The 13,295-nt window shown below is 39.7% G+C and overlaps 1 long non-coding RNA gene across 1 annotated transcript in view; it reads left to right on the top strand.

Annotated features, from left to right (window-relative positions):
• LOC108535519 (uncharacterized) overlaps window positions 1–4,928 on the top strand; it is an 88,464-nt gene extending 83,536 nt beyond the window's left edge. Inside the window, exon 4 of the long non-coding RNA XR_001887252.1 lies at window positions 2,110–4,928. This is a non-coding gene — a long non-coding RNA (uncharacterized LOC108535519). The remainder of the gene's footprint in view (window positions 1–2,109) is intronic.
• Window positions 4,929–13,295: the final 8,367 nt, after the last annotated feature.

The raw sequence follows: 13,295 nt of genomic DNA on the forward strand, positions 1-13,295 counted from the left end.
TTTTTTGAGACGGAGTCTCGCTCTGTCGCCCAGGCTGGAGTGCAGTGGCCGGATCTCAGCTCACTGCAAGCTCCGCCTCCCGGGTTTACGCCATTCTCCCGCCTCAGCCTCCCGAGTAGCTGGGACTACAGGCGCCCGCCACCTCGCCCGGCTAGTTTTTTGTATTTGTTGGTAGAGACGGGGTTTCACCGTGTTAGCCAGGATGCTCTCGATCTCCCGACCTCGTGATCCACCCGTCTCGGCCTCCCAAAGTGCTGGGATTACAGGCTTGAGCCACCGCGCCCGGCCTATTATTATTTTTTTTGAGACGGAGTCTCGCTCTGTCGCCCAGGCTGGAGTGCAGTGGCCGGATCTCAGCTCACTGCAAGCTCCGCCTCCCGGGTTTACGCCATTCTCCCGCCTCAGCCTCCCGAGTAGCTGGGACTACAGGCGCCCGCCACCTCGCCCGGCTAGTTTTTTGTATTTTTTAGTAGAGACGGGGTTTCACTGTATTAGCCAGGATGGTCTCGATCTCCTGACCTCGTGATCTGCCCGTCTCGGCCTCCCAAAGTGCTAGGATTACAGGCTTGAGCCACCGCGCCCGGCCTCTAATTTTCAAAATAAACCTCTCTTAGGCCGCGCGGTGCAGTGGTGTGATCTTGGCTCACTGCAACCTCCGCCTCCCAGGTTCAAGCGATTCTCCTGCCTTAGCCTCCCAAGTAGGTGGGACTACAGGCATGCATACGCACCACCACACCCAGCTAATTTTTGTATTTTTAGTAGAGACGGGGTTTCACCGTGTTAGCCAGGATGGTCTCGATCTCCTGACCTCGTGATCCGCCAGTCTCGGCCTCCCAAAGTGCTGGGATTACAGGCTTGAGTCACCGCGCCCGGCCGTAAGTTTATTTGTAATAGCTTAAATTGGAAACAACCCAAATGTCCTTCAGTGGGTGAATGGCTAAACAAACTGTGGTGCATCTATATCATGGAATACTACTCAGTATTAAAAAGAAACAATCTATTGGTACATGCAACAACTTGTATGAGTCTCAAGAAAATTATGCTGAGTGAAAATAAAAGCCAATCTCAGAAAGTTGGATATTGTCTTATTTCATTTATCTAACATTCCTAAAATGATAAAATTACAGAAATGAAGAACAGATTAGTGGCACTAGGGATGGGTTGGGGGGCAGTACAGGTGTGACCATAGAGAGGTAGCATTTGGGATATTTGTGGTAATAAAACAGTTCTGTATCTTCCCTTTTACTGTTGTTACTGTTGTTACATGAATTTACTACATGTGATGAAATTGCATAGAACTACACACATACACACACGAGTATAGGTAAAACTGGTGACATCTGAATAAATTCAATAGATTGTACCAATATAAATTTCCTGAATTTGATATTGTACTATAGTTATGTAAAATGTTACCACTGGGGGCAACAGGATAAAGGGTACACAAAACTTCCCTGTACTGTGAATTTCCTATGAATCTATAATAATTTTAAAATAAAAAGTTTCCAAAAAATGTATCTTATAAAAAATGTTATAGGCTGGGTGTAATGGCTCACACCTGTAATCCCAGCACTTTGGGAGGCCAAGGCAGGAGGATTGCTTGAGCCCAGGAGTTTGAGATCAGCCTGGGCAACATTGGAAGACCTCATCTCTACAAAAAGTAAAAAGTTAGCTGGGCATCATGATGCATGCCTGTAGTCCCAGTTACTAAGGAGGCTGAGGTGTAGGGATTGCTTGAGCCCAGGAAATTGTGGCTGCAATGAGCTATGATAGCACTACTACCCTCCAGCCTGGGTGATAGAGCCAGACCCAGTCTCGAAAAAAAAAAAAAAGTTATATAAGCTCTATAATAAAACTTCATTAATTAGGGATTAAAGTTCACCTTTATTTGACAAACTACGTATTGTATAAAATTAAACATTTGGGTTGTTGGTAGAAATTACAGAAATTCCTCAAGTTTTGCTCTTGCAAAACTTGAAGGCAGAGGGACCCAGGGGGACTCTAATGCAGGTGCTCACTGCTTCAAGAAGGCAAGTAGCATATTTTCAAGAGTCATTAAAGAATAGCACTTATTATCATAGAGTAATTGTCTTGCCCTTATCTTTTCAGGTTCAAATTTTTGATTTCCTAGCATGAATTCATATTAACTGAGCTCACAGGACTGATGTACTATGTGTGACGATCTCAACCGCAATTTCAGATGTGCAAGAAAAGAAAACAAGTTTCTCTCTCTTCTTTAAATCAACTTATTTTGAACTCCAAATCCCCATCATATGAGCTGGAGAGAAATTCAGCCTAAGTAATTCCTTGCCAAGGCACTGTTGGTCTGGTTACTGTCCAGACACCCACTGTTGTAGTCTGAAGTGCACTCTCAGGAGTAGAGACTGTGGCTTTTGTGATGCTTGGGACTCAGGAACTTTTCATGCCGAGGATCCAGCCTCCATGGGCACTCCATGTAGCCATTCCTCTCTGAGGTCTTGCCATCTTTCTGTGGTCTGACATCTCACCCTCTCCAGCCTCAGGGAAACTCCTAAAGAAGGCTCTTTCCTCTAAGATCATTTCTCTCTCAACCCTCCAAGAAATCTAGCAACATCTAGTCAATCAGCTTAGCTTTTCCAGAGCTGAGGAAAACCACTAACTTGAAGCTGCTTCTAATTTTTGTCCTGCCAACATGCTTATGATAAGAAATTATAAAGCCTCACTACCTTCTGAAATGCAGAGAACAGGAAATTATAAAGAGGATAAAATAAAATTAATATTTTAACAAATCGCCGTACCAAACTACAAAAGCCACTTTATTAATTTGCAATAAATGTCACAGCAGTGGGTTACATCCATATGGCTAGCCCACTGTCCCCTCTTTAAAGTAGACTTTCATGATTCTCCTTAGACTGTCACTTGGTGAACATGAACCAGCCAGGGGCTTTAGAATAGTTCAGCATTTAAAGGGATCAGGTTATCAGAGTCTGATGTATTAATCCCACAATAGGAATATTCACATCATGGTAGGGGAGCTGGGAACACTGAAAGTTCATTGGCTATGATCTCCCAAATCCGTGTTTACTTTGAGAATGTCCTTGTCTGTGGAGCTGCAGTCTTCAGAGGCATTTGGCTGGCTGGGACTCTCTTCCCCTGAGGGCACTTGGATGAACACTGTCAACATTTGTCCTGGAGGCCATCTTTTTCCTATGCTTCAACAGCTCACCACCCCTTCCATCAAATAACAGGCCAATTCTGCTGACCAAACATCCATGTCTCTTCAGGATGATTTTGCAAAGATCTGTTCCAGTAAATTATGAAGGGACTCTAAATTTGAACTCTCTAAAAGCCATGTAGCTTCTTTGCTTTTTGGGTTAGCCTTCCTGTACCCATCACATCCTGATAATGGCATATATAAAACAAATTATATTAGATCTTCAATCTAGGATTCAAAACACCAGAAGCATCCAACCAAAGAAACTGTCTTAAGGAACTTAAAAATAATTATACATCAAAAAAATTACATCATTGTAGTATTTGAAGACTAGTTAATTGCAGCATGTATGATAATGATGAAATCTGCTAGATGCAAATGACACAACAGTAATGTCACCGAAGTCAGATTTTTAAGTGTTGAGTTCACACACCATGCTGTGTGCTACGTTTAGATACCTCAACTTTAGATATATCAATAACCTACTTAGGTCAAGCAAGTCCATGACATTTCCTTCCACTCTTTGCATAGAAATAATGGATGTTCTAATGAAAGTATGATACTCCAAATTTGCAAAAGGCTTAAATGCAATCTTTATGGTAATTCCTCACATATATATACGTATGTGTATATATACACACACACACAAAGAATTATCCTATTTTCTACCTTACAGGAGAATAAAAAAATATAATAATAATAAATTATAAGGTTATTTTCCCATAAAAAATTTAACAAGTTTCATCACTCACGTCAGCAAAAATAACACTCCAACTGATCCCTTACCCTCAAACTCTATTTAGTTATCTGGTATTCTCTAGAATCCTTTTGCTTGCCTTACCTGTCTTTTCAATGTTTTTCTTCTTCTGTAGTTTTCTTAAAATGACACCTTCAGGGTACCCGCCATTACTAATAAGATCTTTCCAAACTTTATCAATTGATTACGTCCAATAAAGCCAGGAAAAAATAGCAGGCAACTGGCTTTATGAGGGATTTTGTAATAGCTTTATCTATCAAGATGAATAGATAAGCTGTAGCATGTTAGGGCTTCTGAAGTAATTCCATTACAATTTGAGGATTCCAGAGGCAGTATATGATAAACTGAAGTTTTTTAAAGATCACTTCAACTGGGTTGGGGATAAAACTTAGCATAATGCTTCTATCAAGCTGTGTTTTATTTTGATTTGATTCCTTGAGTATTTTTGAAACGTATTAATGTTTATGAAATACATGAATATATTTACTTTGAGTTTTGTTTGCCTCTAACTCATGCACAACAACCCCTTTTCACGTAAACTTGAAATAATAATAATAAGCTAGTTGTGTTCAGCTCTGTCCTTTGAGATGAAGAGATGCAGTCATAACCCCAGAGGGCAATCATATGGTCTCCATTGCATCTCAGCATGATTACAAATAATGACTGTGCCCAGAATCTGTTCAGATGATTGTTTTACTCATGATACATTTTGTTAAATACAGAGTACCAGACATTAGGAGAAGAGGAGGCTGAGAAGAGTTAACATGTTTTGTTTTGCTAAGATAACAAAGATCCTGTCCAACATATCATCTACTGACCCCATCCTCTTGCCATTGGAGCAGCAGGGCAAAATCTGTTCACATTCTCATGGCCCCAGCCAGAGTGCTGGCCTTGAGCACACTGTGTGCACTCATTTGACCAAGAGAATCCAGTAGGCACAGGGAGAGCTGCCTACTATTGCTATGTTATATGAGGTGACAAGAATGTCTCTTTTTTTTTTTTTTTTTTTTTAATTTGAGACAGAGTCTCACTCTGTCACCCAGGCTGGAGTGCAGTGGTGCCGTCTCGGCTCACTGCAAACTCTGCCTTCTGGGTTCACGCCATTCTCCTGCCTCAGCCTCCCAAGCAGTTCGGACTGCTCGGCCCACGCCTGGCTAATTTTTCGTATTTTTAATAGAGACGGGGTTTAAATGTGTTAGCCAGGATGGTCTCGATCTCCTGACCTCGTGATCTGCCCTCCTCAGCCTCCCAAAGTGCTGGGATTACAGGCGTGAGCCACCATGCCTGGCCAAGAATGTCTCTAGATTTGATTTTTCATTGCAGGAAATCACAAAATCAGATTGCATATAATGGGGCTCACTCCAAAAGACTAGAGTGAGATTTAGAAGCCTTTCAACCCACTTATCAAAATGTGTACAGTTCCCATTTCACTGCAGATGAAACAATAATAAATACTGAGCAAAGGAGATTAATCCACATCCAGATGATTTTATTAAGTTAAACAGAAAAGTCATGCAGGTCCCAGGCAATAATTTTTACTTAAAATTAACAGCAACCTATAAGCACATTTCATCAAAACCATAAATAGATATTGTAATGTATCTTTTCACTACTGACTCTATCATGAGTCTACCTGAAAATTTAAAAAAATTAAAAAAAAAACAATAATAGCAACCATCAGGGCTTTTTAAAAAATCAGTATTTTTCATATAACAACATAGCAGATATAGGACTGATAGAGATCTGTCATAAAGTGTTGTCCACAGAGCAGTAGCAAGGCATTATTTTCTATACTGAAATTTAGTTTAACATTTATAAGTATCTTATAAGGAAATCTCTTTATTTGATCTTTTAATCAGTATAGGTTGGGTGTGAGGGAAAGTAGATCAAAATAGTTATTACACAGTCAAGAAAAGACAATATATTTTAATTTGTGGCTTAAGATGCGAATTAAATTATTTATGTTGTTGGTTACCTATGTTACATATGTCTATCCATATGATATGTGTGTCTATGTGATATGTATATCCAGTGGGGTGCTGATAAGTCAACTCTTAAAAAAATTCAGTCCTTTGCTCATTTCCACACTGTAAATATTTCCACTATGGCCAGTTTCAAGCTACCAATATGATGTCCCTGAATATGGAGTTGGGAAGAGATATGCACTCTTGACTCTTGTACACCAGTATCTATACATATAGACTACTGTATCTATACATGTGTATATATACATACATATGTATGTAAAAGTATGTGTATACACACACACACACACATACCTGTGTGTACAGATGTGTATACACCACATACATATATCAAGAAGTCTGAAGTAGTGACAGAGACTGAAGCCAGTGTCTACCTTGAAATCCACCTCTACCACCTACTAGTCATATGAGCTTGGGTAAATCACTTAACTTTTTTGTGAACATAATAATAGAAAATAATAATAGAACATAATAATAGTACCACTTACTGCAATAGTCCTGTCCAAGTAAAAAAAAAAAAAGATAAAAGATAAAAGTAGTACTTAATATATTATATTAAATTAATATATATAAAGTGCTAACTACAGTAACATATAAGAACTATATAAACATCAGCTATTATTTTTGCTATCATTATTATCTGCATATACTACTCTGTGGTGTGTCTGTGTGTGTTGTATATAGTGCTCTCTCAGGATCTTGCCCCCCAGAAGCAGCTGATGCTCATCTCCATCTCCTCCTCTACTCTGGGACCTCTGCTCCATCTCCCTCCTCCTCCCATTTGCAGGTTCAAGTTAGCCAAGTAGGGATTAAGTTCTGTTCCAATCAGAATCACAGCAAATTTTTTTTTATTATTATTATACTTTATGTTCTAGGGTACATGTGCACAACGTGCAGGTTTGTTACATATGTATACATGTGCCATATTGGTGTGCTGCATCCATTAACTCGTCATTTACATTAGGTATATCTCCTAATGCTATCCCTCCCCCACTCCCCCGACCCCACAATAGGCCCCCGCTGTGTGATGTTCCCCTTCCTGTGTCCAAGTGATCTCATTGTTCATTTCCCACCTATGAGTGAGAACATGCGGTGTTTGGTTTTCTGTTCTTGTGATAGTTTGCTGAGAATATGGTTTCCAGCTGCATCCATGTCCCTACCACAGCAAATCTTTAGACCTGAGGCGGCAGCTGTTTTTAAGCAAGCATCATGTCTGCTATCTTGCCTGTTTTGCCTCCCTCCATCAATCCCTGGAGAGCTCTAGTTAAGGAGTGTGGCCCTAGATTTTTGGCTACCTATTCTGGTCCCCCACAGAGCCTCTGAGCTCATCTGGTTGTCTGTTGTCTATTGGTTTCCGACTGATGATCCCTGTTCGTAGTGTCTGTCTAAATCTCTGGACCTTGACCCCATGACCTTCCTTTGGTTTGGAATCCTGAATGATGATCTTGCTCTGGACTTTCCCCAGTTCCTATCCATTTTTACTGCACTCCCAGTTCCCTTTATCTGTGATACTTTCCCTGAAATCTGTAACTATAATGACCATTTAACCTGGATTTTCCAGAGAGAGTCAACTTTAAATATTCTGTCCTTTTGACTCTAATGTTTTGGTATGCAAAGTATACTGCCCAGAAAATTGTTAATGACAAAAATGCAAAATTCCCTGAATTTTTAAATTCACAAAATATAGTCATTTAAAAAGGTTTCTCTAACCTTCTAATTTGTAGTACTGAAGTGATGACCAATTCTAAACCAGTGCCCAGGCCCTACTACTCTAACAAGCTGTACCATATTACATGATAGAGGTGATTTGGAAAGAAGGCAAAGTTCAGAGGAGGACCCAGAAATCTCCTTGCCCCAGTTTTCAAATTAATGGCAGATTTCTGCCACGCATCCACACATTCCATTCTTATTTTAAAATATTATTTTACTCTATTTGTGTATGCATATTGTAATCATCTGATATTTGTTGTTGCATTATGATGGAAACAAACAACTTGAGCCACTGTTTTCCTTTATTCCATCTCTTAGTGACCATGTGTACATTAGCACCTGTCTATTTAAATCTTCATCATAAGGCATGTTCTGGTAAGCACCAGTCTAAATTGAAGAGTGACTAAATTTTTGCAAAATCCAAAATGAGTGGTTTGAGGTAGGTTACCCCCACCCTATATCCAACTGACTCAATCTCTGCTGGCAGCTTTTCTGCCTCTCCAGGCATTCAAAAGCAAATTTTAGAAAGTAGTCCCTCTGAGAAAAATTTAAAATCCCCATTTCCCAGGCTCGGCGCGGTGGCTCACGCCTGTAATTTCAGCACTTTGGGAGGCCAAAGCGGGCAAATCATGAGGTCAGGAGTTCGAGACCTGGCCAACATGGTGAAACCCCATCTCTACTAAAAATACAAAAATTAGCCGGGCATGGTGGCGCATGCCTGTAATCTTAGCTACTCGGGTGGCTGAGGCAGGAGAATTGCTTGAACCCGGGAGGCAGAGGTTGCAGTGAGCCAAGATCATGCCACTGCACTCCAGCCTGGACGACAGAATGAGAATCCATCTGGGGGAAAAGAAAAAGCCACATTTCCACAAGAGCTCTAAACAACAATTATTTCTCTAAAGTAATGTCTTCTGGTGAAAGGGAAAAACATTCTAACATCATTTGCTGTATATGGTTATATGGGTGCTGGTGTTGTAGGAGGGCAGGGTGGAGAAAAATGGGGAGGGTCATAATCAAAATCCTCTTTTCTTTGGAAACTCCTACATAAGCAACCCTCTTGCCCCCCTCTTTTAGAACTGACTCAGTCTAGCAGTTTAAATAAAACTCGATCTCTTCCACCTAATCCCCTTTACTAAAAAAAAAATAAAATAAAATAAAAAAAGAGAGAGAGAGACAGAGAGAGAAAGGTAGAATTAGGTAACAAGAAACTTAGAAACAGGAGGCCTGAATTTTAAAACAGCTATTTCACTAACTCTCTTTACAGAGGTTTTTAACTTGAGCTTGATGGATGCCCCAAAGGAGTCTACAGACAGAATTTAGGGTATGCATGAACTTGGAAGGAAAGCAAAATTACTTTATTTTCACTGACCTCTAATTGAAATTTAGCGTTTCCTTCAGGATCTCCCCCAACCTCTGCCCTATCTTTCACCTCTTCCTATTTGTAGACTTAGATTGGCACGTGGTTCTTCAATTATTAATGTAGACAAGAAACCATAAAGTATTAGCGGTCCTTATGATTTTCTCCAGTGGAAATCACAGACTTTTTTTTATTGCTTTCACATTTGTTGCAGATATCTAAAACATCATATATACTAATTACACTTTGAAATTATGATAGTTAATAGATCTATCGCTATATCTTAAATTTAATGTGTTAATTAAAAAAGGAACAAGATCATGTCCTTTGCAGGGACATAAATGGAGCTGGAAGCCATTATCCTTAGCAAACTGACACAGGAAAAGAAAACCAAACACTGCATGTTCTCACTGCGAAGTGGGAGCTGAACAATTGGAACACATGGACACAGGAAGGGGAACAACACACACTGGGGCCTGTAGGAGGGGAAGGGAAGGGAGAGCATCAGGACAAATAGCTAATGCAAGCAGGGCTTAATACCTAGGTGATGGGTTGGTAGGTGCAGCAAACCACGATGGCACACATTTACCTATGTAACAAACCTGCATGTCCTGCACGTGTATCCTGGTACTTAAAATTAAATTAAATTAAAAAAATAATTAAACAATCACATGTATCACTATATCCCAAATTTGTTTTTAATATTTTGATAACTGCATTTCAATAGAATTGGTTTGCTTTGGATTCTTATGTATTTTATTTTTTAAAACATCTTTATTGAGATATAAGTCATAAAATCCACCCACTTAAAGTATACAATCCACTGGCTCTAATCACAGAATTATGCAATCTTCACTATAATCTAAGTTTACAGCATTTTTTATCACCACAAAAAGAAACATGTACCCATTAGCTGTTACTCTCCACTTTACTCCACTCCATCTTCTGAACTTCAGGACTTCAGTTCTTTTTAATGCCAAATAATATTCCATTCTTTGGATTTACCATATTTTGTTTATCAATGTTGATGGATGTTTAGGTTGTTTCCACTTCTTAGCTATTATGAATAATTCTGCTATGAACATTCATGTACAAGTTTTTGGGTGGATGTATGTTTTCAATTCTCTTGGGTTATTGCCTAGAAATAGAATTGCTGGGTCATATGGTAACTCTACATTTAAACTTTTGAAGAACTGCCTGACTGTTTTCCTAAGTGATTATACCATTTTATGTTACTACTGGCATTGGTTTGAGGGTTTCAATTTCTCAATATCCTCTCCAACCCCTGTGATTATGTGTCTTTTTTATGGTAGCCATCTTAGTAAGTAGGAAGTGGTATTTCATTGTAGTTTTGGTTTATATTTCCTTAATGGTTACTGATGTTGAACATCTTCCATGGGCTTATTGGCCATTTGTATATCTTCTTTTAGAGAAATATCTATTTAATAAAACCTTAGTCCATTCTTTAATTGGGTTGTCTTTTTATTGTTGAACTGTAAGAATTCTTAATATATTCTGGATATAATTCCTTAACACATGTATGATTTGCAATTTTTTTTTTCCATTCTGTGGGCTGCCTTTCCACCTTCCTGATGATATGATTTGCAACATAAAAGTTTTTAATTTACCGGCCGGGCTTGGTGGCTCACGCCTATAATCCCATCACTTTGAGAGGCCAAGCTGGGCAGATTGCTTGAGCTCAGGGGTTTGAGACCAGCCTGGGCAGCAAACATGGCAAAACCTTGTCTCTGCAAAAAATAGAAAATTAGCCAGGCTTGGTGGTGCACGTCTGTGGTCCCAGCTACTGAGGAGACTGAGTTGGGAGGATTGCTTGAGCCCAGGAGGTCAAGGCAGTGATCGTGCCACTGCACGCCAGCCTGGGTGACAGAGCAAGATCGTGTCTCAAAAAAGAAAAAGTTTTTACTTTGAGATAGTACAAGTTATTATCTTTTCTTTTGTTGCTTGAGCTTTTGATGTCATATTTAAGAAGTCACTGCCTATGTGAGGGTTGTACAACTCTGTGAATATGCCAAAAAACTATTGGCATAAGAACACTTTAAATGAGTGAACTGTATAGTGCAGTAAGTCCTCAATGTTGTCAATAGGTTCTTGGAAACTATGACTTTATAAGCAATAGGACATAAAACAAAACCAGTATTTTTTTCTCATCACTATAATAAAATGAAGTTGAACTAAACAGTCTTATTCAAGAACCTGCTATACATTGTTTCACTTAAAGTTGCAGTTTCCAAATACCTGGAAAGGACTTTAAGTGAGGACTTACTGTATGTGAATTAATTTCAACAAAGCTGTTTTTTATAAAAGCCAAAATGGCAGAAGAACAGAGAAAAATGCAGACCTTGGTGTTATTATATTATTTGACTTTCTCTGTACACAGGCCAATAAATCTTCCTTATTGTTTAAAAAAAAAAAAAAAAAAACAGAAACCAAATCAAGTTTTAAAATTAGGTCATGGTGATAGTTGCACAACTCTGTAAATATACTAAAACCACCGAATTGTATATGCTTTAAATGGATGAATTTTAGGGTTATATGAGTTATATTTCAATAAAGCTATCTTTCAAAAGACAAAAGAAGCCACTGCCAAATCCAGTCTTCAGATTTATTCCTGTTTTCTTAAGAAACTGGGTCTTGCTATGTAGTCCAGACTGGATTTGAACTCCTGGTCTCAAAGGATCTTCTCCCTTCAGCCTCCGGAGTAGCTGGAACTATAGGCACATACCACTGCATCTGGCTCCATTTTGAGTTAATGTTTGAAATTTGGTGCAAGGAAAGGTCCAGTCTCATATATTTTATTTTATGCTCTTAAAAACCTTATTCTGCCCTGGCTTGTAATCCCAGCACTTTGGGAGGCCAAGGTGGGTGGATTGCCTAAACTCAGGGGTTCAAAACCAGCCTGGGTAACACGATGAAAATTAGCTGGGTGTAATGGTGGGCGCCTATAATCCCAGCTACTCTGGAGGCTGAGGCAGGAGAATCACTTGAACCTGGGAGTTGGGGGTTGCAGTGAACCTAGATCTTGCCGCTGCACTCCAGCCTGGGAGACAGAGCTAGACTCCGTCTCAAGAAAGAAAAAAAGTCATTCTGAGAAGGAATCCATCAGCTTCGCCAACCTGCAAAGATGGTTTCTGACACAGAAAATGTGAAGAACTCTTGCTCTAGAATGGGAATTATATATCTTTACTTCTCTGGAACTCAGGCTCCTGCCCTGTAAAATTTAATAGGTAGGATTGAATTAGGAAGTCCCTTTCAGCTCTGTGGTGCCATTTATTGTGCAGACATTGTGGGTGGAGGGCAATGACTCTTAAGAAAAACATCTCAGGTTTGCCGGGCGCGGTGGCTCAAGCCTGTAATCCCAGCACTTTGGGAGGCCGAGACGGGCGGATCACTAGGTCAGGAGATCGAGACCATCCTGGCTAACACAGTGAAACCCCGTCTCTACTAAAAAATACAAAAAACAACTAGCCGGGCGAGGTGGCCGGCGCCTGTAGTCCCAGCTACTCGGGAGGCTGAGGCAGGAGAATGGCGTAAACCCGGGAGGCGGAGCTTGCAGTGAGCTGAGATCCGGCCACTGCACTCCAGCCTGGGTGACAGAGCGAGACTCCATCTCAAAAAAAAAAAAAAAAAAAAAAAAAAACAAAACAAAATCTCAGGTTTATGACACCAGCTACTTCTGTTATTTTTCTTCCAAAGGAAGCCATTGTCTGGCAATCATGGGAGGGCTCAGCCAGAGCTTTGTGAAATGTTTTAGGGGGTAGAGGTGACACAATAGGGGAAGGAAACATTTTCTATTGAAAAGCAATCAATTGCCTTCAACAAGTTGCCAACAAACTGGAAAGTTGTTGGGCTCCCCCCCACGCTGCTTACAGCTGAATGCCAGCCTTTGAAAGGTAAATAGAGTGGGCTGGATATATCGGTTACAGATGCCCCCAAATGAGGGAGAGGATTGTTTGTACAAAATTAGCAGGAGGAAGGATGCCAAGCATGTAACTGAGCCATCATCACTGATGTCATGAAAGGGGAACAAAAATCAGGAAAATACAATCAAATCTTTGCTTTTACAATTGTAAAGGTACTTTCACAATTTCATAATTTTTATTGTGTAGTATTTACTTTTTTTAAAGTTTCCACCATGGTATAGAGAATTTTAATATAGAATTGTTGGGTCTTTTCAAAATTAAATAATTATAATTTGCATTTTAAAAAGCTTTAGCTATTAGCTGTAATATAAATATATTTCATCATTGTATGCGTTCTAATTTTGCCTGGAAT

Source organism: Rhinopithecus bieti, unplaced genomic scaffold (genome assembly GCF_001698545.2).
Source record: "Rhinopithecus bieti isolate Rb0 unplaced genomic scaffold, ASM169854v2 scaffold_11944, whole genome shotgun sequence".
NCBI classification, from domain to species: Eukaryota; Metazoa; Chordata; class Mammalia; order Primates; family Cercopithecidae; genus Rhinopithecus; species Rhinopithecus bieti.